Source organism: Arvicola amphibius, chromosome 6 (genome assembly GCF_903992535.2).
Source record: "Arvicola amphibius chromosome 6, mArvAmp1.2, whole genome shotgun sequence".
NCBI classification, from domain to species: Eukaryota; Metazoa; Chordata; class Mammalia; order Rodentia; family Cricetidae; genus Arvicola; species Arvicola amphibius.
This window is the reverse complement of record NC_052052.2, coordinates 33521239-33548071: the sequence shown is the minus strand read 5'-3', so window position 1 is coordinate 33548071 and position 26833 is coordinate 33521239. Positions and strand designations below refer to the sequence as shown.

Below are 26833 nucleotides of genomic sequence, written 5' to 3'. Positions count from 1 at the left end.
CTGCTTATTGGCTTGCTTCTCATGGCTTGCTCTGCCTGATTTCTTACAGAGCCCAGACATTGGGAAGCTGGGTATGGTGGTCCACATTTAATCTCAACACTTGGAGGCAAAGACAGGTATATTTCTCTGGCTGGAGGTCAGCCTGTTGTACAAGTTCCAGGCCAGCTAGTGTAACAAAGAACCTGGCACAAAATAAATAAGACTTGCGAATGGTCTTGATGCATTCACTGTACACAGTCTGCTGAACACCAGCTGGGCTTGCCCAGGGACACAGGATGTGTCCTCAGAATGTTGGAACGCGGAGCCCAGGCCTAGCAGATCCAGAAGAGCAAAGCTGGTAAACCTGAGATTTACCTCCAAGGTGCCAGGAAGCCACTGGGGAGCTCGAAAGCAGCTCAAGAGGCTGGGGAAGGAGTATTGCTAGAATTCAAGGCCATGGTGGTCTATGTGGAAAGTCTATGCTAGCCTGGGATGTACACTGTGATTATGTCTCCAAAAAAAGGAGATGAGAAGAACCATATTAAACAGAAGTAAAGGAAAACTGTACAGATTAGGTATATACTTTGATTTCTTTTTACATTCATTTTTAAAAATTGGGCTATGTGGGGCTGGAGAGATGATTCAGAGGTTAAGAGCATTGCCTACTCTTCCAAAGGTCCTGAGTTCAATTCCCAGCAACCACATGGTGGCTCATAACTATCTGTAATGGGGTCTGGTGCCCTCTTCAGGCCTGCAGGCACACACACAGACAGAATATTGTATACATAAATAAATATTTTAAAAAATTGGGCTATGATTCAGAGCTGTTTCTTTCCACAGAAATCTTTAGTAAAAGGTGAAAGATTTATAGGCTCTGAAGAGAAACCAGAGTATGCTGCAGTGGCTTCATCCATTGTCCTCGGGCGCGTGGTCAGTGACTTCTGCTTTCATCTCCCATGAAGTCGCTGAAATCTGCATCACTATTGAGAAAACAAAAGGAAGGAGTTGAGGTGTAGGAAGTTGGAGGAAGGTAATGGCGGATCTATATTGTCTTAGGGCTTTTCTAAAAAACATTTTATTTATTATGTGTACAGTGTTCTACCTCCATGTTTGCCTGCAGGCCAGAAGAGGACACCAGATCTTATCATAGATGATTGTGAGTCACCATGTTGTTGCTGGGAATTGAACTCAGGGCCTTGGAAAGAGCAGCCAGTGCTCTTAATGTCTGAGCCATCTCTCCAGCACCTTCATTTTCATTTTTGAAAGTAGGAGAATTAGTCTGGCATTGTAGCTCATGCCTTTAATCTCAGCACTTAACGGCACTGGCATTTGGACCTCTGTAAATTTGAGACCATCCTGGTCTACATGTTGAATTCCATACAGTTAGGTCTACATAGTGAGATCCTGTCTCTCAAAACAAAATAAGTTGGAGGATCAGTCCTGGATGTGAAGTCCCCTTTTTCCTTGGTGTCTGTTGGCCACCAGTCCACAGGGACAAAGGACAAAGGGGCAGAAGCAATGACAGAGAGCTTTGGATGGGGAAATGGCCTTTCAGGAGGTGACCAGTGGCACTGAGGGAGGGGAGATAGAAAGGGTGGGGAGAGAGACTGGGGATGATCACCTAATTTGCATAAGGTGCCAGGCTCCTGTCCTAAAGTTGATTTGGTGGCAGCACAGCCCTGTGAAAATGGACAGAGCACATTACCTAGTTACCATGTGGGCAGCAGGGGAAGAGCATTTGCAGGGAACTGCATCAAGGGTCATCCTTGATGTAAGTCAGGCATAGGGGCCTATAGAGACAGCATTCAATGAGGCTACGCAGAGAGCAGGAAGACCTGCAGGGAGGGCGTCCTCCAGGTTGTACCTAGCCCAGGAAGGGCTGCTATGCTATGGTAGACTGCAGCCTCTGACCAGTAGGGCCTCCAACCCTAGAAAGATGAGGCAGTAGTTAAGAGCACTCGTTGCACCTGTAGAGGACCTGGGTTCAGTCCCCAGAAACCACATGGTGGCTCACAACCATCCCTATCGTCTTCTGGATTCCCTGGTCAAGCACGCACAGTCATACACGATGGTAAAATATTCATACACATAAATTTTTAAAATAGCAGGCAAGTCAAGTCGGCTGATACTCAAGTGAATTGGCTGCCATTCCACACATGCCCAAGTCATGTATTGAGGTCCTATTATCTAGTACATTAGCGTCTTTATTAGGGTTACTATTGCTATGATGAAACACCATGACCAAAAACAATTCAGTAACAGTTCATCATCAAAACAGAGAGGGTGGGAACTCACATAGGGTCGGAACCTGGAGGCTGATGCTGATGCAGAAGCCATTAAAGGGTGCTGCATACTGGCTTGCTCTCCATGGCTTGTTCTTATCAAACCCAGGACCACCTGTCCGGCAATGGCACCACTCAGAATAGCCTGGGCCCTCCCATATTGATCACTACTTATGAAAATGCCACATAGCTGGATCTTATGGAGGTACTTTCTCAACTAAGGCTCCCCCGACTCTGATGACTCTAGCTTGTGTCAAGTTGACATAAAACTAATTAAGACCATTTAAATGTGATTTTAAAAAAGATTTATTTATTTTTGTTTTATGTATATGGGTGTTATGATGCTTTGAGAGATGGCCCCATAATGGAGTGGCACCATTAAGAGGTGTTGCTTTGTTGGAGTATATATGGCCTTGTTGGAAGAAGTGTGTCAATGTATAGCCAGACACCGAGTTCTCATATATGCTCAAGATACTACCCAGTGTCTCAGTTCACTTCCTGATGCCAGCACGATATGGGACTCTCAGCTCCAGCATCATGTTTGCCTGCATGCCACTATGCCCCACTGTGGTAGTAATGGATTAAACCACAGAAAATGTAAGTCCCCCATTGAAGGTTTTTCTTTATAAGAGTTGCTGAGCCGGGCGGTGGTGGCGCACGCCTTTAATCCCAGCACTCGGGAGGCAGAGGCAGGCGGATCTCTGTGAGTTTGAGACCAGCCTGGTCTACAAGAGCTAGCTCCAGGACAGGCTCTAAAGCTGCAGAGAAACCCTGTCTCGAAAAAAAAAAAAAAAAAAAAAAAAAGAGTTGCTGATGGAGGAGGGTCATCTGCCTATGTGTTACTTTCATTGGTTAATAAAGAAAACTGCAGCCGGGCGGTGGTGGCGCACGCCTTTAATCCCAGCACTCGGGAGGCAGAGGCAGGCGGATCTCTGTGAGTTCGAGACCAGCCTGGTCTACAAGAGCTAGTTCCAGGACAGGCTCTAAAAAAGCTGCAGAGAAACCCTGACTCGAAAAACCAAAAAAAAAAAAAAAAAAAAAAAAAAAAAAAAAAAACTGCCTTGGCCCTTTAATAGGACAGAAAATTAGGTAGGCAGAGTAGACAGAACAGAATTGTGGGAGAAAGAAAGCAGAGTCAGGCAGATGCCTCAGGCAGGCCCCATGCTTCTCCTACCCAAGACGGACGGTGGCTAGAATCTTCCTGGTAAGACACCACTTTATGGTGGTCCACAGATTATTAGAAATGGGTTAAAGCAAAATGTGAGAATTAGCCAATAAGAGGCTAAAGCTAATGGGCCAAGCAGTATTTATTTACTTATTTATTTATTGATTGGTTTTTTGAGACAGGGTTTCCCTGTAGTTTCTAGAGCCTGTCCTGGAACTAGCTCTTGTAGACCAGGCTGGCCTCGAACTCAGAGATCCTCCTGCCTCTGCCTTCCGAGTGCTGGGATTAAAGGCGTGTGCCACCACCGCCCGGCCAAGCAGTATTTAAAAGAATATAATTTGTTTGTTGTTATTTCTGGGGCTAAGCTAGCTGTGCGGGAGCCGGGCGGGAATGCAGCCCGCTGCTCCTTCTACAAGTTGCCATGGTCATGGTGTCTCTTCCCAGCCATAGAAACCCTAACTAAGACAAAAGTTGGTATTAGGGACTGGGGTATTGCTGTGATAGGCCAGACCATATTTTTGTTTGAAGGATTATGGGCTTTGGGACTGTGGATTAGGAAAAGCAGTTGAACACTTTAAGTGGTGATTAGTGGACCAGGTTAGCAGGGGCATGGACGACAGTGGTGCCGAGGATGACTTGAACTGTGGAGGGAGGGGCTGGAAAAGAGGTTTCAGAAGAGAAGAATATTAAAATGTGACCTAGGAGACCCTGAGGGTCTCCCGGAAAACGCTCTCCCGCACCGCCCGGCAGCTCCTCAGCCTAAGGGGTAGCTCTGCAGTCACTCTCAGCTCTCACCTCTGAAAAACACCTTCAACATTCCCGGAGCCTCAGTCACCCACCTACGCCGTCACAGTGCTTTACATGCCACACCCAACGAGTCAGCGGCAAATACAATCTCATTAGTACTTTCCTAGCTTTTCTTTTCTTTTCTTTTTTTTTTTTGGGGGGGGGGGGTTTCGAGACAAGGTTTCTCTGCAGCTTTTAGAGCCTGTCCTGGAGCTAGCTCTTGTAGACCAGGCTGGTCTTTGCCTCCCAAGTGCTGGGATTAAAGGCGTGAGCCACCACCGCCCGGCTAGCTTTTCTTTTTTTTTTTTTTTAAAAAAAAATTTACTTATTTATTTATTTAATGTATACAATATTCTGTCTGTGTGTATGCCTGTAGGCCAGAAGAGGGCACCAGACCCCATTACAGATGGTTGTGAGCCACCATGTGGTTGCTGGGAATTGAACTCAGGACCTCTGGAAGAGCAGTCAGTGCTCTTAACCGCTGAGCCATCTCTCCAGCCCTTTCCTAGCTTTTCTTACAGGTATTTACAGTGGTGGCGTTTTGTCTCCTTACTTCATCCCGAGTTCATTGCTGTATATAGTGGAGAATAACACCCAAACGTGCCTATCCAGTTCTCCCATCGCCATTGGCCCAAGAGACTGTTCCCCTCACTCCCCCGGTGTGGTTTTGGTACCCTTGTCAAAATTGTGTGGCCATATAAGTGAACATTTGATAATACTCATTATCCTGCGATCTTTTACTTTGGTTTTATAGGTTGCCTTGTTTTGTCGGTTGTTTATATTTTCACATAAGCCTACCTAACTCCCCCAACTTTGTGAGTTTTCCAAGTGTTTTGTATGTTTCAAATCTGTGCAGTTCTAGTAGACAGTATGAAGGTTTTGATAGGGATTGCTTTGAATCTGTAGCCCGCTTTGTTAGTATGGCCGTGCCAATATTTATCCATCCAATCCATTAAAAAAAAAAAAAGAAAACCTATCTCTAAAAAAAAAAAAAAAAAAAAAAAAAAAAAAAAAAAAGGGGCTGGAGAGATGGCTCAGAGGTTAAGAGCACTGGCTGCTCTTCCAGAGGTCCTGAGTTCAATTCCCAGCAACCACGTGGTGACTCACAGCCATCTATAATGAGACCTAGGGCCCTCTTCTGACATGCAAGCAAACATGGAAGGAATGTTGTATACATAATAATAAATAAATCTTTAAAAAAAATAAAAAAACCAAAAAAAACACCCCAAGCAAACAAACAAATAAAACAGGTATTTTGCCTGCATATGTGTCTGTGAGCCACATTCATGCCATGGAGCCCAGAAGAGAAGATGACTCCTGGGACTGGAGTCATCGACAGCTGTGAGCCACCATGCGGCTGCTGGGAATTGAACTCAGCTCCTCTGGAAGAACAAGTGCATCAATGTGACTGTTTCCTACTGCTTTTTGGTTTGGTTTTTTGAAATCGGGTCTCACTGTAGACCAGGCTGGCCTGGGATCCACTATGTTGCCCAGGATTTCTTTGGAAACTGGATTATACCAGAACTTTTCCTAAAAGGCATGGAGTCTTCAGTTGGACTATCTGCACACCAGAAATGGAGGTGGGGTGTCTAGAATCTCTGCCTTCACCTTGCATCTGTTTACCCTGTTTTGGGCCACCAGCTTGATTCAGGATACAGGTACACTAATCACTCAGGGAGTGTCTAGCTGAACCATGCCATTGCCCTTAATGCTAACAGCACAAAGGCACCTGAGGAATCTGGCAGCCAGGTTTTTTTAAAACATGTTATATCCTTAACTCCCCAAAGGTGCCTAAAGGTATCCAGTTGTTGCCCTAAACCTGGTCGCCTTGGATTCTAGGAGCAGGTGGCAAATCAGAGAACTGCAGAGATGGGCAATTATCCCTATGGCGACTGTAGCAATACCGCTGCTTTTGTCTCCTGAGTCGTTGGCATTATAGACATGGGGTGCCACACCTGACTTTTCTTTAGGGTCTCCACTGTTCCTGGTGGTCAGGATCTGAGTCAAGTGCCCCCAGGATCTCAGCATCTTCTTTAAATAGGTTCTGAAAAGTTGGCTACAGGTTAAAAGTGCTTGTTGTTCTCTCAGAGGTCCAGAGTTCAGACATCCTGTTTTAAACCTCCCTCAGCACCTACGCACTCACACAGACACTCACCTACACATGGCTCAGCAGTTAAGAGAACTCCTGCTCTTTCAAAAATTCCAGGTTCAATTCCCAGCTCGGACATGATGGCTCACATACATCTGTAACCCCAGTCTCAGGGGATCCCATGCCCTCTTTTGATTTCCTTAGGTACCAGGCATGCATTTAGGCAAACTATCTAAACACATATGATAAGAAGAAATGTAATAAAAAAAATAAACTTAAAAAAAAGTTGGTGCACACGCGAGTCAGAGGCAGGCAGATCTCTGTGAGTTCGAGGCCAACCTGGTCCACAAGAACTAGTTCTATGACAGGCTCCAAAATCTACAGAGAAACTCTGTCTCAAAAAAAAAAAAAAACAGTTGGGTGGTTGTACACACCTTTAATCCCAGCGCTCTGGAGGCAGAGGCAGGCAGATCTCTGAGTTCAAGGCCAGACTACAGGTCTACAGAGGGAGTTCCAGGACAGCAAGGGCTACACAAAGAACCCCCGTCTCAGGAAAAAAAAAAAGAAAGACACTATTGAATAAGATTCAGTATTGAGGGAGAATGTGAAAATCCAGAACAAAGGAAATAGTGAGGGGGACTCTGGAACCAAGACATGGGGTAAGAGGAAAGTGGAACCACTCCTTAGATGACCATGGGTCTTGGAATGGGCCTCATTGTGGCTCCGCTGTCATTACTCCGAATCCTGACCAGCCTCCCTTCCCGCTCTACCTTTTCAGCATTTACCCTGTGACAGGCAAAGTGACATAAAAACCAGGAAGCTGGAGCTACACGTGGTGGCTCACACTGTTACTCTCAGCTCTCAGGAGGACCCATCACAATTACAGGATGAGATCCTGTTTCAAAAATCTATAAAAGACCCGGTTGGTGGCATACACCTTTAACCCCAGCAGAGGGAACAGAGGCAGGTGGATCTCTGTGAGTTCTAGGCCAGTTTGATCTACTTAGCAAGTACCTGGTCTGCTTAGTAGCTAGGGCTACACAGAGATTCTGCCTCAAAAATAAATAAATAAATCATCTAAACAAGAAAGCTGAGTGTGACGGTTCACATCGGTAATCCCAGCAGCTGGGAGGCTGAGGCAAGCGACCAACACAAGTTGAGACCAGCCTGTTCCACACAGTGAGTTCCAGGCCAGCCAAGGCTATAAAATGATAAAGTGAGACCCTAAACAGAGGGAGGAAGGCGGGAAGGGATAAAAGAAAACCAGGAAACCTAGCTGAGGGCTGGATATTACTTGTCCCGTTCGCCTGCAAAGAGGGTCTCTGCTGTCGTGAGTGTTCCACAGACCTACCTGAAGGGAAAAGTATTGGTCAAGACCCACAAGACCAACTTCTCAGCGCAAAGATTTGTTTGCCCCAGAGGAATAGAGGACAGGGAAAGGGACAGAGGGTAGGGATTAATAGAGGAAGAGGGAGAAGAGCTAGGTACCAAGGGAAATGCGGCAGGGATATTTATCCTGGAGGGACAAAGGACCGCCTCTGCACAGAGAGGAGATGGCCTTCGCACAAAGAAAAATGGCAGTTTACAAAGGTACAAGGGGAAGCCCTGTGTTAGGACGAGGTGCTTAATTTTAATTGGACATGTTAATTAGGTGAGCCAAAGGGGGCTTTTGATTGCTGGGTTTTAATACTTCCATAGCTGGACCTGGGCAGTGAGCCTCACGAGGCGGAAGTGGCCAAATAAGGGAATAGCTCTTGGTGGCTAGCTTTAGGAATGTAGTCTAATGTTTTTTAGCAAGGTAGAGGGAATGGGGGAGAAGGTCAAGGCCTGCCAGAGCTATATGCTCACGTGGACTAGCGTCCCTTCACTACCCAGCTCTCACCCTCAGTTCATGACCACAGCAAGGTCCAGTCGGTGAGCAGAACAGAAGCACTCCTCACCCACCAGTGACCCAACGCCTGCCCTCCTTCCTTTCAAGGCAGACCCCTCCCTGGGGTTTGAGGCCACCTCCAACTTCTTCCTCTCAGCCTCTATTGGTTTACTCCTAAGACAAGTCGCTGACTAGCAAGCTCCAGGGATCCAGCTGTCTTTTTCTACTGCCTGTCCATCTCGCCAGTATGAGAGACAGACACATGCTAGCTCCTGCACATTGGCGCTGAGATCCAAACGTAGATTCCTGTGCCAGAGCAGCCATCCCGCCCCAGCCCCTAGATATATACCTTCTCAGTATGTGACAATGTCCTACCACCGAGACAGCTGCCTCAGCCCTTAGGTGAAGGGTGGGTTATTGAAAGGAGGCTCGGTCTTTTGAGATGGTCTTGTTGTGGAACTGAGCCTGGAACTCTTTGTAATCCTCCTGTCTCAGCCTCCTGACTAGGTAGGACTACAGCCTGTCATCAGTCCCAGGGGTGTTGTATGTTGTTTATATCATTTACTGTAATTATTTTTATTTTTTTTAAAAGATGTGTTTATTTATTATGTATATAGAGTTCCGTCTGCATGTATGCCTGCACTCCAGAAGAAGGCTCCAGATCTTATTACATGGTGGTTGTGAGCAACCATGTGGTTGCTGGGAATTGGACTCAGGAGAGCAGCCAGCGTTCTTAACCGCTGAGCCATCTCTCCAGCCTGTGTAATTATTTTGATATGTGTATGCAGGTGCTGTGGGAGGCCAGAGGGATGGATGCTGGAGTTACAGATGACTGGAATCAAACTGGCAAGAAGAGCGGACATGTTTCAATTGCTTAATCATCTCTGCAGCCCCTGCCATGTGTTTCTTCTTTTTCTTCCTCTTCCTTTTTCTTTTTTTCTTTTGACCAGTAGTCTTTTGGTTTTACCCTAGGTCTCTGGGCTATCGAGGCTTTGGTTCTTGATCATCCAAGTGGTGTTGGGTATGAGTTCCCTCTTGATGGAATATTGGGAATATAGGAATGAACCATCCACATCAATCGTGGCTTTGTTTGTAGTCTTTAGAGAAGGAATCCAGAACTAGTTATTTAAAAAAAAAAAAAAAAAACAAAAACAAAACTATGGTCCTGGTGGCCGTTGCATTTAAACCCAGCATTCAGGAGCCAGAGGCAGAACTCTCTGAGGCCAAGGCCAGCCTGGTCTACATAGCGAGTTCCAGGACAGTCACAGCTACATAGTGAAATCCTTTCTTGAAAACACAAAACAGAACATTCACGATCCACAGCACCTCTTAAAACCTGACTGTGGTCAATCCTATAATCCCAGCACTGGAAAAGGACACAGCAGCAGGAGGCTGATGCCATTCAATACTACTAAGAGAGCTAAGGCCAATGAGAGAAAATGCAGAGTACAGTTCCTAACTCAAATACAAAAGGATGTTACTTCTTTTGTATTTTTACTTTTACTTTTGTATTTTGTACTTTTACGGAAGGAGACAATGCACCAAGCACACGAACCTCAAAGTACACAAGGTTCAATAACTGTTGCCAAGCAAACAAACAAGGTAACATAGTAAGCAGTTGCAGACATGGTTTAAAATTACATAGTTTAAAAATGAAGAAAGTGCCCTGCCGGGCAGTAGTGGGGCTGTCTTAAATAAATCCCAGAACGCTTAAGGAAGACGCAGGAGGATTTCTGAGTTCGAGGCCACCCTGGTCTACAAGAGCTAGTGTCAGGACAGGATCCGAAAGCTACAGAGAAAGACCATATTGAAGGGGAAAAGAAAAAGAAAGGTACCAGATAGAGGTACTAATAGGAAGATAAAGTAAGGAGCCCACTGGTGAGTTTACAGGAAGGCCACAACAGACAATACAACTACACAGAGAAAAACTGTCATGAAAATAGAGTAAACAAAACCAAAACACTCAAAGTGTTTGTAGCACAAAAGACGAGCAAACTCAAAACGTCTATCTTTGAGACAAAACATATTAGCCCTGTATAGACAGGACCTCAAAAAATTAGGTTAAGACTCAGAGTTGTTCCTCTCCACGGAAATCTTTAGTAAAAGGCGAAAGATTTATACGATCTGAAGAGAAACCAGAGTATACAAGTACTTTCCCGCCTACCGTTCTCGGCCGACCCCAGCTCCTAGATAACCGATGGGCGCTAGCTCCACGCAGTAAGTGATGACGCCTGTTTTCCTCTCGCGCACGTCTCCCAAAGGCACATCACTAGAAAGAAAAGAAAGCGAGAAAGAGACGACAAAAGCGCTTACACGTTTAAATTTCGCACTGCCCTGCGTGCAGTGCATTGTGGGTATGTAAATAACACTGGTTCACCAACCTCGGATTTCCCGAAATGGAGATTTCATTTTCCCAGAGTAAATGTTGGGCCGACGCCAGGGGGCAGTGCAGAAACCAGATTCATGGGACTCTAAACGCCTGGCCCCCCGCTATAAAAATCTGGTTTCATAATTTACACCAAGTAAAAGTTCTTTTTCTTTTTTTCGGGGGGAGATATTTTGATTTTGCTATTTGAAATTTTGAGACGGTGTCTCGAACGTCCCCTAGGCTGGCCTTGAACTCAGTTGGGCCTGGGAAGATGAGCACAGTTCTCTTTGCCTCAACCTCATGAATACGGGGCAGCCGTTAGGGAGTCTCGTGTATCCCAGGCTAGCATTGAACTTGCTTCATCACACGGGACGATCTTTAATTCCAGATTTCCTGCCTACTACTAAATGCTGTAATGGCAGGCATGTGCCCCACATCCAACTTAAACATTTTCTTAATTAAAAACAAAATAAAGAGCCAGGCGGTGATGACACATATTTAATTCCAGCACTCAGGAAGCAGAGTCAGGGTGATCTCTGTGAGTTCGAGGCCAGCCTGGTCTAATGAATGAGTTCCAGGACAGCCAGGACTGTTACACAGAGATACCTGTATCAGGAAAAGGAAAGAAAAAAGGGAGAGAGGGACGGAGGGAGGGAGGGAGGAAGGAAGGTAGGGAGGGAGGGAGGGAGGGAGGGAATAAGAGGGAGTGAGGGAGGGAGGAGCTGGGCAGTAGTGGTGCAGGGCTTTAATCCCAGCATTCAGGAGTTAGAGGCTGGCAGATATCTGTGAGTTCGAGGCCAGTCTAATCTATAAGAGTTCATGCCAGGGGCTAGAGAGATGGCTCAGTGTTTAAGAGCATTGCCTGCTCTTCCAAAGATCTAGAGTTAGAATCACAGCAACAACATGATGGCTTACAACCATCTGTAATGAGGTCTGGGGCCCTCTTCTGGCCTTCAGGCATTCATGCAGACAGACTATTGTATACATAATATATATATTAAAAGAAGAGTTGATTCCAGGACAGCTAGGACTGTTACATTGAGAAACCATGTCTCTGAAAAAAAAAAAAGAATCTGTCACAAAAAGTATTAAAATAAAACAAACAAGAAAAAGGTCACCCTTAGTTACACATTAAGTTAGACCCCAGTGTATGGATACTTGAGAGTTTTTCTCTTAAAAACAAAACAAAACTGTGATTGGTAGCTAATCCAGCTGCCATTCCCAAACTCTTCTTCCCTTGTTTCTCTCCATGTTTACAACCACAGTTGGCCACAGTTTCCACCGTGAGGCATTGGCACATGTTCACCGACAAGAGGTTGTTTTCTTTCTTTTACATTTAACTCATTACTATTGGTGTTGCGTGTGTGTGTGTGTGTGTGTGTGTGTGTGGTGTGTGTGTGGTGTGTGTGTGGTGTGTGTGTGTAGTGTGTGTGTGTGGTGTGTGTCTGTGTGTGTGGTGTCTGTGTGTGTGGTGTGTGTGTGTGTGGTGTGTGTGTGGGGTGTGTGTGGGGTGTGTGTGTGTTTGTGGCCACACATGGCGCTCAGAAGACAACTTTCAGGACTTAGTCCTATCCTCCCTCCTGTGTTTTCTAGGGACCACGCACACCAGCAAGTGCGTTCCCCACGGAGCCGTCTCAGTGCCCTCTGCCCCTTTCACTGCTGTTGTTTTTGTTTTAACTTAATTACATCTCACTTATTTATTCTGTGTGTGGTGTGAAAATGTGCACACCTGCGGAAGCTTTTGGGAGTTCAGTCTCCCACAATATGGGTTCAGGAGAGCAAACTCAGGTCATCAGGCTTGGCAAGGCCTATCTGATAGAACAACAGCTAGGCACTATCACACACACACACACACACACACACACACACTCCCTCTAAAAGTGTAAGAATGCTTGCCTATAGCGCACAAATACTGGGGTTGATATGTCTTCATATTATACTCTACTGACCACAGTCAGGTATGGTGGCTCATGCTAATCTGAGCATTTAGGCAGCTGAGACTGCAGTTCAACACCATAACCATTTTGTTGCTGTTGTTGTTTGGTTTGTTCGTTTATTGAGACAAGTTTTGCGCAGTCCAGGCTGGCCCTAAACCTGCAGCGTAACTGAGGTTGGCTTTGAAATGATTCTCTCATCTTCATCTCCCACAGTTAGGATTGTAGGCATGAGCTGCCAGGCCCCAAGTCCCCCCTATTCTTTTCAGTTTCATTTTTTATTTTATTTTGAGACAGGGTTTCTTTGTGTAGCCCTGGCTGTCCTGGAACTCACTCTGTAGACGAGGCCAACTCTGAACTCAGAGATGCGCCAGCCTCTACATGCTGAGTGCTGGGTTAAAGGTGTGTGCCACCACAGCCTGGTACCCTCCCCACCCACCCTCCCTCCCTGTGTTCCAAATAGAAAAATTGTCTCAAGGACAGAAACTACTACTCATTGTCTTGTTCATTCCAGTATGTAGCCCTCAGTGTCTGGAATTCAATAGGTAGGCCAGGTTGGTACCAAATTACAGGGATCTACTTGCCTGTGCCTCTGAGTGCTGGAATCAACAGCATTAGCCACCATTCTAGGCTGATTCTCCTTCCTCTAAAAATGAATATGAAGGAGCTGGAGAGATGGCTCAGAGGTTAAGGGCACTGGCTGCTCTTCCTGAGGTCCTGAGTTCAATTCCTAGCAACCACATTGTGGCTCACAACTGGCTATAATGGGCTCTGGTGCCCTCTTCTGGCCCTCAGGCAAACATGGAGGTAGAACACTGTATACGTAATTGAAAGAAAGAAAGAAAGAAAGAAAGAAAGAAAGAAAGAAAGAAAGAAAGAAAGAAAAGAAAGAAAACTCAAAGCAAAATACCTAAAATATTATCCACCCACCATTACCCTCCTCCAACTTACTACACCCGACTCCCTCCCTCCTCATGTTTCTTTATTTTACTTATTGTATTGTTGTTATCACGTGCTGATTAATCACCTCCTGAGTCCAATTAGTGCTGCCCAAATTCGCATGGATGTGGAGTCCTACTGGGCAGGAGCAACACAGCACAGTCTCCCTCCCCCAGTAGCCATCAGTGTCTATCGCTCCCTCTCTGAGGGTGGGGAATCGGAGATCCCTCCCCGAAAAGTCAGACTTTGTGGGTGGTGCGATATACGCCTGTACGCACGGTTTTCGTCCTGCCCTCTGGTGGTGGTTCACCGCTAGCACACATACCCACAATGCATTGCTCACAGCACCGCGTTTCCATTTAAACGCTTTCACTTCGTTTCTCGTCCTTTTGTTTTCTCAATAGTGAAGCGGCTCCCAGAGCCTTCGTGAGAGACGAAAGCAGAAGTCACTGACCACTAATGCTGTGCACCAAACACCCATTGGTTACGTAGGACTTAGCGGCGGCAGAACACAATGGGCGGAGACAGTTCTATATACCGTGCTTTCTCTTCAGATCATATTAGTTTTCTGAGTATTACTAAGGATAGAAGGCAAACATATGTGAGTGCTTATAAAATTTTTGTCAGTCTTCCGTACAGGTGTGTTTCCGTTTCAAATATAACTTTCTTCTAACATATGCTAACTTCAGCGCAAGCGAATAGGAGGCAGAAGGATCTCGCCTTCAAAATCATTTTCAGCTACGTGGAGAGATTGATGTCAGCATAAAGTTCATGAAACCCTGTCCCAAACTAAACCCCACAGCGGTCTAGTTGTATTAGTCTCTGATGGCGTTCGAGGCAAATCTTAGGTGAGGAAAGTTCTGCGCCCCCCCCCTCCGCCCTTCTCTCCAGGGTTTGGCCCCTGTGTCTTTGAATTTCCCATTATCAGGGCTTGACACACATTCCAGTGTCTGAGGCAAGGACCTCGGATGCGCAATCCTTTGTGTTAAAGAAACGAACGCTCATTTCCGAGGTGTTTATTTACTGATTTATGCGGAGGGTGAAATCCAGCGCCTCGCGTAGACACAAGTGCTCTACAACTGACTGCACTTCCGGGGTTCAGTTGAATTCAGCCTGCTGAGAAAGGTTTCCACACCGAAAGCCAGGAATTTGCACTGCCCCCTGGTGGTCCGCCCACATCTTTACACAGGAAAAAAGGAAATATTTAAGATTTTCCCTGAGACCTAAGGGAGGTGACTTAGCCTCATTTGCATACCCACAATGCACTGCACAGGCGTCATTTATACAATTTAAAACAAAAAATCGCTGAGTTCAATTTTCCATCTTGATTCTATTCATAATGGTACGACTCTTACAGATTCGTGAGAGAATGAAGTATGAGGATTGCGTAATTTATTTGAGAATGAAGTTACCATTCTTGTACTGAGATTAAGGAAGTATAAGAAACACATGGAAAAGAACACTCACTATATAGGTTTCTTATCATCAGTTGGTATCCAATAAACCAATTTTTGGAGGTCCTGTGAACTGGCCAAGCAGGGCCAGTATTATTTTTATTGTAAAATAACAATGTGTCTGATTTTTGATAGTTTCATATTTGACCAGTAGTCTTGATATCATCTTACTGTAAATTTGGCTTTTGAGGCTGCACTTACAAGTTCATCTCTTAACTTCAGCGTGAAGTCTTTGTAATGTAGTTGTTCTTCACAATTCCTTACTTCCTACCCACAACTTGTCAAGCCTGCAAGTAATGGTATGTACTGGGAATAAAGGTGTGTTCCCGTAACCTGGTCTGTAAGGCTGAGCATTGGGGGTTCTTACTCTCAGACATTCAGGCAGTCTTCATTAAAATACAACTGTATTTAATAAATAAGTGAATGCTACAACAGTTATCATTAAGCCCGATAAAGCACTATTTGTTTCTAGCTAGTACTTACAGGTTATTTTACTGTATTTGTAACAAGTAGAGTTTGAGTGTTTTCTGTTGTTAGTGGTGTTTTGCTATTTGTTTTTTCTCTTTGCTTTGCCTTTACTTTCTCCCTTTAGCAATGTGACCCTGTGATGTGGTTGTATGAACTTAAAGACGAAAAAGAACAGAGTCAACGTAATACGCATCAAAATCCCAGCAAAATTCTTCACAAACCTCGAAAGAGCCGTACTCAACTTCATATGGAAAAGCAAAAATCCCAGGATATCCAAAACAACCCTGTACAATAAAAGAACTTCTGGAGGCATCACAATCCCTGACTTCAAGCTCTACTACAGAGCTACAGTACTGAAAACAACCTGGTATTGGCATCAGAACAGACAGAAGGACCAATGGAAACGAATAGAAGACCCGGATATCAATCCACACATCTTAAAACGCCTGATTTTTGACAAAGAAGGAAAAAATATCAAATGGAAAAAGAAAGCATGTTTAACAAGTGGTGCTGGCATAACTGGATATCAACATATAGAAGAATGAAAATAGACCATATCTATCACCATGCACAAAACTCAGGTACAAATGGATCAAAAACCTCAACATAGAACCAGCCACACTGAACATTTTAGAAGAGAGAGTGGAGAGTACACTTGAATTGTATTGGCACAGGGAACCACTTCCTAATATAACCCCAGCATCACAGACACTGAAACAAGTAATAATTGGGACCTCCTGAAACTGAAAAACTTCTATAAAACAAAAGACACGGAAAACAAGAAAAAACGACAGCCTGCAGAATGGGAAAAGATCTTCACTAACCCCACATCAGACAGAGGTGTGCTCTCTAAAATGGACAAAGACCCCAATTTAAAAAAAGGAGTACAGACCTAAAGAGAGAACTCTCAACAGAGGAATCTAAAATGGCTATGAGACACTTAACGAAATGTTCAACATCCTTAGTCATCAGAGAAATGCAAATCAAAACAACCCTGAGATTCCATCATATACCTGTAGAAATGACCAAGATCGGGGCTGGAGAAATGGCTCAGAGGTTAAGAGCATTGTCTGCTCTTCCAAAGGTCCTGAGTTCAATTCCCAGCAACCACATGGTGGCTCACAACCATCTGTAATGGGGTCTGGTGCCCTCTTCTGCCCTGCAAGCAAACACACAGTACAGAATATTGTATACATAATAAATAAATAAATAAATAAATAAATAAATAAATAAATAAATAAATATTTAAAAAATGACCAAGATAAAAAACACTGGTGACAACTTATGCTGGAGAGGTTGTGGGGAAAAGGGAACACTTCTGCATTGCTGGAGGGAATGCAAGCTGGTACAACCCCTTTGGATGTCAGTGTGACAATTTCTCAAACAATTAGGAAACAACCTTCCTTAAGACCCAGTAATACCACTTTGGGGTATATATCCAAAGGATGCTCAATCGTGCCACAGGGACATGTCCTCAACTATGTTCATAGCAGCTTTGTTTGTCATAGCCAGAACCTGGAAACAACATAAATGCCCCTCAACCAAAGAATGGATTAGGAAAATGTGGTACATTTACGCAATGGAGTACTGCACAGCAGAAAAAATAACAACAGCTACTCGGGAGGCAGAGGTAGGCGGTTCTCTGAGTTCGAGGCCAGCCTGGTCTACAAGAGCTAGCTCCAGGACAGGCTCTAGAAACTACAGGGAAACCCTGTCTCGAAAAACCAAAAACAAACAAACAAACAAACAAAAAACAACAGCTTGAATTTTTCAGGAAAATCGATGGATCTAGAAAATATTATTTTGAGTGAGGTAACCCAGATATAGAAAGACAATTATCACATGTACTCACTCATAGATGGTTTTTAAACATAAAGCAAAGAAAGCCAGCCTACAAACCACAACCCCAGAGAACTCAGACAACAATACGGACAGTAAGGGAGACCTACATAGATCTAATCTGCATGGGACGTAGAAAGTAGAAAAAGACAAGATCTCCTGAGTAAATTGGGAGCATGGGGACCTTGGGGGAGGATTGAAAGAAGGAGAGGAGAGACAGGGAGGGGAGCAGAGAAAAACGTAGAGCTTAATAAAAAATGTGTATAAAAAAGAAAAACACCTCAACCTCAAAGGCAGACATCGCCTCAGAGTAAAGGGTTGGGAAGAAATTTTCCAATCAAATGGACCTAAGAAACAAGCTAGTGTATCTATCCCAATATCGAACAAAATAAACTGCAAACTAAAATCAACCAAAAGAGACAAAGAAGAACACTTCATATTAGTCACAGGAAAAATCCATCAAGAGGAAATCGCAATACTGAACATCTATGTCCCAAATACAAGGGCACCCACATATGTAAAAGAAACACTTCTAGCCAGGCGGGGTGGCACACTTCTTCAATCCCAGCACTTGGGAGGCATAGGCAGGCTGATCCCTGTGAGTTCGAGGCCAGCCTGGTTTACAAGAGTTAGTCCAACACAGGCTTGATAGCTATAGCAAAACCCTGTCTTGAAAACCAAAAATAATAAGTAAATAAATTAATTAATTAAATAAAAACGAAACAAAAAGGGAAAGTAACACTTCTAAAGTTTAAATAACACATTAAACCCTACACACTAGTAATTGGAGACTTCAAGATTCCAACACGCCACCCTCATCATTGGACAGGTCAGTCAGACAGAAAATTAACAGAGAAATAAGAGAACTAGAGACGTTATAACTCAAATGCATATCTATAGAATAGTCCATCCAAACATAAAAGAGTACACCTTCTTTTCAGCACCTCATGGAACTGTCTCAAAAACTGACCACATACTCGGTAACAAAACAAATATCAATAAATACAAAAAATTGGAAAAACTAAATATGTCTTATCTGATCACCATGGCTTAAAACTAGAATTCAAGCCGGGGGGTGGTGGCGCACGCCTTTAATCCCAGCACTCGGGAGGCAGAGGCAGACGGATCTCTGTGAGTTCGAGACCAGCCTGGTCTACAAGAGCTAGTTCCAGGACAGGCTCCAAAGCTACAGAGAAACCCTGTCTCGAAAAAACAAAACAAAACAAAAAAAAACCCCTAGAATTCAACAGCAATACTAATTCCAGAAATCCCGCAAACATATAGAAATTACACAATGCTCACCTGAATCATCAATGGGTCAAGGAAGAAATGAAGGGAGAAATCAAAAACTTCCTTAAAAAAATCAATGAAAATGACCACACAGCATACCAAAATTTATGGGACACAATGAAACCAGTGTTAAGAGGAAACTTTATAGCATTAAATGCCTACATAAAGAAGCTAGAGAGAGCAGGAGAGATGGCTCAGTGGTTAAGAGCATTGCCTGCTCTTCCAAAGGTGTCAAGTTCAATTACCAGCAACCACATGGTGGCTCACAACCATCTGTAATGAGGTCTGGGGCCCTTTTCTGGCCTTCAGGCATTCATGCAGACAGACTATTGTATACATAATAAATAAATAAATAAATAAATAGATAGATAGATAGATAGATAGATAAATAAATAAATATTAAAAAAGACTTGGTTCCAGGACAGCTAGGACTGTTACATTAAGAAACAATGTCTCCGAAAAAAAAAAAGAACCTGTCACAAAAAAATATTAAAATAAAACAAACAAGAAAAAGGTCACCCTTAGTTACACAATAAGTTAGACCCCAGTGTATGGATACTTGAGAGTTTTTCTCTTAAAAGCAAAACAAAACTGTGATTGGTAGCTAATCCAGCTGCCATTCCCAAACTCTTCTTCCCTTGTTTCTCTCCATGTTTACAACCATAGTTGGCCACAGATTCCACCGTGAGGCATTGGCACATGTTCACCGACAAGAGGTTGTTTTCTTTCTTTTACATTTAACCCATTACTGTTGTTGTTGTTTTGTGTGTGTGTGTGTGGTGTGTGTGTGTGTGGCCACACATGGCACTCAGAAGACAACTTTCAGGACTTAGTCCTATCCTCCCTCCTGTGTTTTCTAGGGACCACGCACACCAGCAAGTGCGTTCCCCACGGAGCCGTCTCAGTGCCCTCTGCCCCTTTCACTGCTGTTGTTTTTGTTTTAACTTAATTACATCTCACTTATTTATTCTGTGTGTGGTGTGAAAATGTGCACACCTGCGGAAGCTTTTGGGAGTTCAGTCTCCCACAATATGGGTTCAGGAGAGCAAACTCAGGTCATCAGGCTTGGCAAGGCCTATCTGATAGAACAACAGCTAGGCACTATCACACACACACACACACACACTCCCCTAAAAGTGTAACAATGCTTGCCTATAGCGCACAAATACTGGGGTTGATATGTCTTCATATTATACTCTACTGACCACAGTCAGGTATGGTGGCTCATGCTAATCTGAGCATTTAGGCAGCTGAGACTGCAGTTCAACACCATAACCATTTTGTTGCTGTTGTTGTTTGGTTTGTTCGTTTATTGAGACAAGTTTTGCGCAGTTCAGGCTGGCCCTAAACCTGCAGCGTAACTGAGGTTGGCTTTGAAATGATTCTCTCATCTTCATCTCCCACAGTTAGGATTGTAGGCATGAGCTGCCAGGCCCCAAGTCCCCCCTATTCTTTTCAGTTTCATTTTTTATTTTATTTTGAGACAGGGTTTCTTTGTGTAGCCCTGGCTGTCCTGGAACTCACTCTGTAGCCGAGGCCAACTCTGAACTCAGAGATGCGCCAGCCTCTACATGCTGAGTGCTGGGTTAAAGGTGTGTGCCACCACAGCCTGGTACCCTCCCCACCCACTCCCTCCCCGTGTTCCAAATAGAAAGATTGTCTCAAGGACAGAAACTACTGCTCATCGTCTTGTTCATTCCAGTATGTAGCCCTCAGTGTCTGTAATTCAATAGGTAGGCTAGGTTGGTACCAAATTACAGGGATCTACTTGCCTGTGCCTCTGAGTGCTGGAATCAACAGCATGAGCCACCATTCTAGGCTGATTCTCCTTCCTCTAAAAATGAATATGAAGGAGCTGGAGAGATGGCTCAGAGGTTAAGGGCACTGGCTGCTCTTCCTGAGGTCCTGAGTTCAATTCCCAGCAACCACATGGTGGCTCACAACTGGCTGTAATGGGCTCTGGTGCCCTCTTCTGGCCCTCAGGCAAACATGGAGGTAGAACACTGTATACGTAATGAAAGAAAGAAAGAAAGAAAGAAAGAAAGAAAGAAAGAAAGAAAGAAGGAAAGAAAGAAAACTCAAAGCAAAATACCTAAAATATTATCCACCCACCATTACCCTCCTCCAACTTACTACACCCGACTCCCTCCCTCCTCATGTTTCTTTATTTTACTTATTGTATTGTTGTTATCACGTGCTGATTAATCACCTCCTGAGTCCAATTAGTGCTGCCCAAATTCGCATGGATGTGGAGTCCTACTGGGCAGGAGCAACACAGCACAGTCTCCCTCCCCCAGTAGCCATCAGTGTCTATCGCTCCCTCTCTGAGGGTGGGGAATCGGAGATCCCTCCCCGAAAAGTCAGACTTTGTGGGTGGTGCATATACTCCTGTACGCACGGTTTTCGTCCTGCCCTCTGGTGGTGGTTCACCGCTAGCACACATACCCACAATGCATTGCTCACAGCACCGCGTTTCCATTTAAACGCTTTCACTTCGTTTCTCGTCCTTTTGTTTTCTCAATAGTGAAGCGGCTCCCAGAGCCTTCGTGAGAGACGAAAGCAGAAGTCACTGACCACTAATGCTGTGCACCAAACACCCATTGGTTACGTAGGACTTAGCGGCGGCAGAACACAATGGGCGGAGACAGTTCTATATACCGTGCTTTCTCTTCAGATCATATTAGTTTTCTGAGTATTACTAAGGATAGAAGGCAAACATATGTGAGTGCTTATAAAATTTTTGTCAGTCTTCCGTACAGGTGTGTTTCCGTTTCAAATATAACTTTCTTCTAACATATGCTAACTTCAGCGCAAGCGAATAGGAGGCAGAAGGATCTCGCCTTCAAATCATTTTCAGCTACGTGGAGAGATTGATGTCAGCATAAAGTTCATGAAACCCTGTCCCAAACTAAACCCCACAGCGGTCTAGTTGTATTAGTCTCTGATGGCGTTCGAGGCAAATCTTAGGTGAGGAAAGTTCTGCGCCCCCCCCTCCGCCCTTCTCTCCAGGGTTTGGCCCCTGTGTCTTTGAAATTCCCATTATCAGGGCTTGACACACATTCCAGTGTCTGAGGCAAGGACCTCGGATGCGCAATCCTTTGTGTTAAAGAAACGAACGCTCATTTTCGAGGTGTTTATTTACTGATTTATGCGGAGGGTGAAATCCAGCGCCTCGCGTAGACTCAAGTGCTCTACAACTGACTGCACTTCCGGGGTTCAGTTGAATTCAGCCTGCTGAGAAAGGTTTCCACACCGAAAGCCAGGAATTTGCACTGCTCCCTGGTGGTCCGCCCACATCTTTACACAGGAAAAAAGGAAATATTTAAGATTTTCCCTGAGACCTAAGGGAGGTGACTTAGCCTTATTTACATACCCACAATGCACTGCAGAGGCGTCATTTTTACAATTTAAAACAAAAAATCGCTGAGTTCAATTTTCCATCTTGCTTCTGTTCATAATGGTACGACTCTTACAGATTCGTGAGAGAATGAAGTATGAGGATTGCGTAATTTATTTGAGAATGAAGTTACCATTCTTGTACTGAGATTAAGGAAGTATAAGAAACACATGGAAAAGAACACTCACTATATAGGTTTCTTATCATCAGTTGGTATCCAATAAACCAATTTTTGGAGGTCCTGTGAACTGGCCAAGCAGGGCCAGTATTATTTTTATTGTAAAATAACAATGTGTCTGATTTTGATAGTTTCATATTTGACCAGTAGTCTTGATATCATCTTACTGTAAATTTGGCTTTTGAGGCTGCACTTACAAGTTCATCTCTTAACTTCAGCGTGAAGTCTTTGTAATGTAGTTGTTCTTCACAATTCCTTACTTCCTACCCACAACTTGTCAAGCCTGCAAGTAATGGTATGTACTGGGAATAAAGGTGTGTTCCCGTAACCTGGTCTGTAAGGCTGAGCATTGGGGGTTCTTACTCTCAGACATTCAGGCAGTCTTCATTAAAATACAACTGTATTTAATAAATAAGTGAATGCTACAACAGTTATCATTAAGCCCGATAAAGCACTATTTGTTTCTAGCTAGTACTTACAGGTTATTTTACTGTATTTGTAACAAGTAGAGTTTGAGTGTTTTCTGTTGTTAGTGGTGTTTTGCTATTTGTTTTTTCTCTTTGCTTTGCCTTTACTTTCTCCCTTTAGCAATGTGACCCTGTGATGTGGTTGTATGAACTTAAAGACGAAAAAGAACAGAGTCAACGCAATGCCCATCACAATCCCAGCAAAATTCTTCACAAACCTCGAAAGAACGGTACTCAACTTCATATGGAAAAAGCAAAAATCCCAGGATATCCAAAACAACCCTGTACAATAAAAGAACTTCTAGAGGCATCACAATCCCTGACTTCAAGCTCTACTACAGAGCTACAGTACTGAAAACAACCTGGTATTGGCATCAGAACAGACAGAAGGACCAATGGAAACGAATAGAATACCCGGATATCAATCCACACATCTTAAAACGCCTGATTTTTGACAAAGAAGGAAAAAATATCAAATGGAAAAAAAGAAAGCATGTTTAACAAGTGGTGCTGGCATAACTGGATATTAACATACAGAAGTATGAAACTGACCATATCTATCACCATGCACAAAACTCAGGTACAAATGGATCAAAAACCTCAACATAGAACCAGCCACACTGAACATTTTAGAAGAGAGAGTGGAGAGTACACTTGAATTGTATTGGCACAGGGAACCACTTCCTAATATAACCCCAGCATCACAGACACTGAAACAAGTAAATGAGACCTCCTGAAACTGAAAACTTCTATAAAACAAAAGACACGGAAAACAAGAAAAAACGACAGCCTGCAGAATGGGAAAAGATCTTCACTAACCCCACATCAGACAGAGGTGTGCTCTCTAAAATGGACAAAGACCCCAATTAAAAAAAAGGAGTACAGACCTAAAGAGAGAACTCTCAACAGAGGAATCTAAAATGGCTATGAGACACTTAACGAAATGTTCAACATCCTTAGTCATCAGAGAAATGCAAAATCAAAACAACCCTGAGATTCCATCATATACCTGTAGAAATGACCAAGATCGGGGCTGGAGAAATGGCTCAGAGGTTAAGAGCATTGTCTGCTCTTCCAAAGGTCCTGAGTTCAATTCCCAGCAACCACATGGTGGCTCACAACCATCTGTAATGGGGTCTGGTGCCCTCTTCTGCCCTGCAAGCAAACACACAGTAGCAGAATATTGTATAATAATAATAATAATAAATAAATAAAGTAATAAATAATAATAATATTTAAAAAAATGACCAAGATAAAAAACACTGGTGACAACTTATGCTGGAGAGGTTGTGGGGAAAAGGGAACACTTCTGCATTGCTGGAGGGAATGCAAGCTGGTACAAACCCCTTTGGATGTCAGTGTGACAATTTCTCAAACAATTAGGAAAACAACCTTCCTTACGAAGAACCCAAGTAATAACCACTTGGGGTAACTTATTCCAAAGGATGCTTCAAGTCGTGCCACAGGGACATTCCTCAACTATGTTCAATAGCAGCTTGTTTTGTCATAGCCCAGAACCCCTTGAAACAACAATAAATGCCCCTCAACCAAAGAATGGATTAGGAAAAATGTGGTACATTTAACGCAATGGAGTACTGCAGCCGGCAGAAAAAATACAACAGCTACTCGGGAGGCAGAGGTAGGGGCGGTTCTCGAGTTCGAGGCCAGCCTTGGTCCTACAAGAGCTAGCTCCAGGAGCAGGCTCTAGGAAACTACAGGGAAACCCTGTCTCGAAAAACCAAAAACAAACAACAAACAAACAAAAACAACAGCTTGAATTTTCAGGAAATCGATGGATCTAGAAAATATTATTTTGAGTGAGGTAACCCAGATATAGAAAGACAATTATCACATGTACTCACTCATAGATGGTTTTTTAAACATAAAGCAAAGAAAGCCAGCCTACAAACCACAACCCCAGAGAAACTCAGACAACAATACGTGACAGTAAGGGAGACCCCTACATAGATCTAATCTGGCATGGGACGTAGAAAGTAGAAAAAGACAAGATCTTCCTGAGTAAATTGGGAGCATGGGACCTTGGGGGAGGATTTGAAAGAAGGAGAGGAGAGACAGGGAGGGGAGCAGAGAAAAACGTAGAGCTTAATAAAAAATGTGTATAAAAAGAAAAACACCTCAACCTCAAAGGCAGGACATCGCCTCAGAGTAAAGGGTTGGGAAAGAAATTTTCCAATCAAATGGACTAAGAAACAAAGCTAGTGTAATCTATCCCAATATCGAACAAAATAAACTGCAAACTAAATCAACCAAAAGAGACAAAGAAGAACACTTCATATTAGTCACAGGAAAAATCCATCAAGAGGAAATCGCAATACTGAACATTCTATGTCCCAAATACAAGGGCACCCACATATGTAAAAGAAAACACTTCTAGCAGGCGGGGTGGCACACTTCTTCAATCCCCAGCACTTGGGAGGCATAGGCAGGCTGATCCCTGTGAGTTCGAGGCCAGCCTGGTTTACAAGAGTTAGTCCAACACAGGCTTGATAGCTATAGCAAAACCCTTGTCTTGAAAACCAAAAATAATAAGTAAATAAATTAATTAATTAAATAAAACGAACCAAAAAGGGAAAAGTAAACACTTCTAAAGTTTAAATAACACATTAAACCCTACACACTAGTAATTGGAGACTTCAAGATTCCAACACGCCACCCTCATCATTGGACAGGTCAGTCAAGACAGAAAATTAACAGAGAAATAAGAGAACTAGAGACGTTATAACTCAAATGCATATCTATAGAATAGTCCATCCAAACATAAAAGAGTACACCTTCTTTCAGACACCTCATGGAACTGTCTCAAAAACTGACCACATACTCGGTAACAAAACAAATATCAATAAATACAAAAAAATTGGAAAAAACTAAATATGTCTTATCTGATCACCATGGCTTAAAACTAGAATTCAAGCCGGGGGGTGGTGGCGCACAGCCTTTAATTCCCAGCACTCGGGAGGCAAGAGGCAGACGGATCTCTGTGAGTTCGAGACCCAGCCTGGTCTACAAGAGCTAGTTCCAGGACAGGCTCCAAAGCTACAGAGAAACCCTGTCTCGAAAAAACAAAACAAAACAAAAAAAACCCTAGAATTCAACAGCATAACTAATTCCAGAAATCCCGCAAACATATAGAAATTACACAATGCTCACCTGAATCATCAATGGGTCAAGGAAGAAATGAGGGAGAAATCAAAAACTTCCTTAAAAAATCAATGAAAATGACCACACAGCATACCAAAATTTATGGGACACAATGAAACCAGTGTTAAGAGGAAACTTTATAGCATTAAATGCCTACATAAGAAGCTAGAGAGAGCAGGAGAGATGGCTCAGTGGTTAAGAGCATTGCCTGCTCTTTCCAAAGGTGTCAAGTTCAATTACCAGCAACCACATGGTGGCTCACAACCATCTGTAATGAGGTCTGGGGCCCTTTTCTGGCCTTCAGGCATTCATGCAGACAGACTATTGTATACATAATAAATAAATAAATAAATAGATAGATAGATAGATGATAGATAGATAAATAAATAAATATTAAAAAGACTTGGTTCCAGGACAGCTAGGACTGTTACATTAAGAAACAATGTCTCCGAAAAAAAAAAGAACCTGTCCACAAAAAAATATTAAAATAAAACAAACAAGAAAAAGGTCACCCTTAGTTACACAATAAGTTAGACCCCAGTGTATGGATACTTGAGAGTTTTTCTCTTAAAAGCAAAACAAACTGTGATTGGTAGCTAATCCAGCTGCCATTCCCCAAACTCTTCTTCCCTTGTTTCTCTCCATGTTTACAACCATAGTTGGCACAGATTCCACCGTGAGGCATTGGCACATGTTCACCGACAAGAGGTTGTTTTCTTTCTTTTACATTTAACCCATTACTGTTGTTGTTGTTTTGTGTGTGTGTGTGTGGTGTGTGTGTGTGTGGCCACACATGGCACTCAGAAGACAACTTTCAGGACTTAGTCCTATCCTCCCTCCTGTGTTTTCTAGGGACCACGCACACCAGCAAGTGCGTTCCCCACGAGCCGTCTCAGTGCCCTCTGCCCCTTTCACTGCTGTTGTTTTTTGTTTAACTTAATTACATCTCACTTATTTATTCTGTGTGTGGTGTGAAAATGTGCACACCTGCGGAAGCTTTTGGGAGTTCAGTCTCCCACAATATGGGTTCAGGAGAGCAAAATCAGGTCATCAGGCTTGGCAAGGCCTATCTGATAGAACAACAGCTAGGCACTATCACACACACACACACACACACTCCCCTAAAAGTGATAACAATGCTTGCCTATAGCGCACAAATACTGGGGTTG

At 43.6% G+C, this 26833-nt stretch overlaps 1 long non-coding RNA gene and 2 other non-coding genes across 3 annotated transcripts; all 3 read right to left on the bottom strand.

Moving 5' to 3' along the window:
* Positions 1-758: 758 nt before the first annotated feature.
* Positions 759-13596, bottom strand: LOC119816148. The gene is made up of 3 exons (XR_005285687.1): positions 13501-13596; positions 10336-10440; positions 759-959 (listed from the first exon to the last, which is right to left on the bottom strand). It is a non-coding gene; the product is annotated as an uncharacterized LOC119816148 (long non-coding RNA).
* LOC119818196 lies at positions 760-873 on the bottom strand. The gene has a single exon (XR_005286082.1). It is a non-coding gene; the product is annotated as a U5 spliceosomal RNA (small nuclear RNA).
* Positions 10200-10315, bottom strand: LOC119818193. The gene has a single exon (XR_005286079.1). It is a non-coding gene; the product is annotated as a U5 spliceosomal RNA (small nuclear RNA).
* Positions 13597-26833: the final 13237 nt, after the last annotated feature.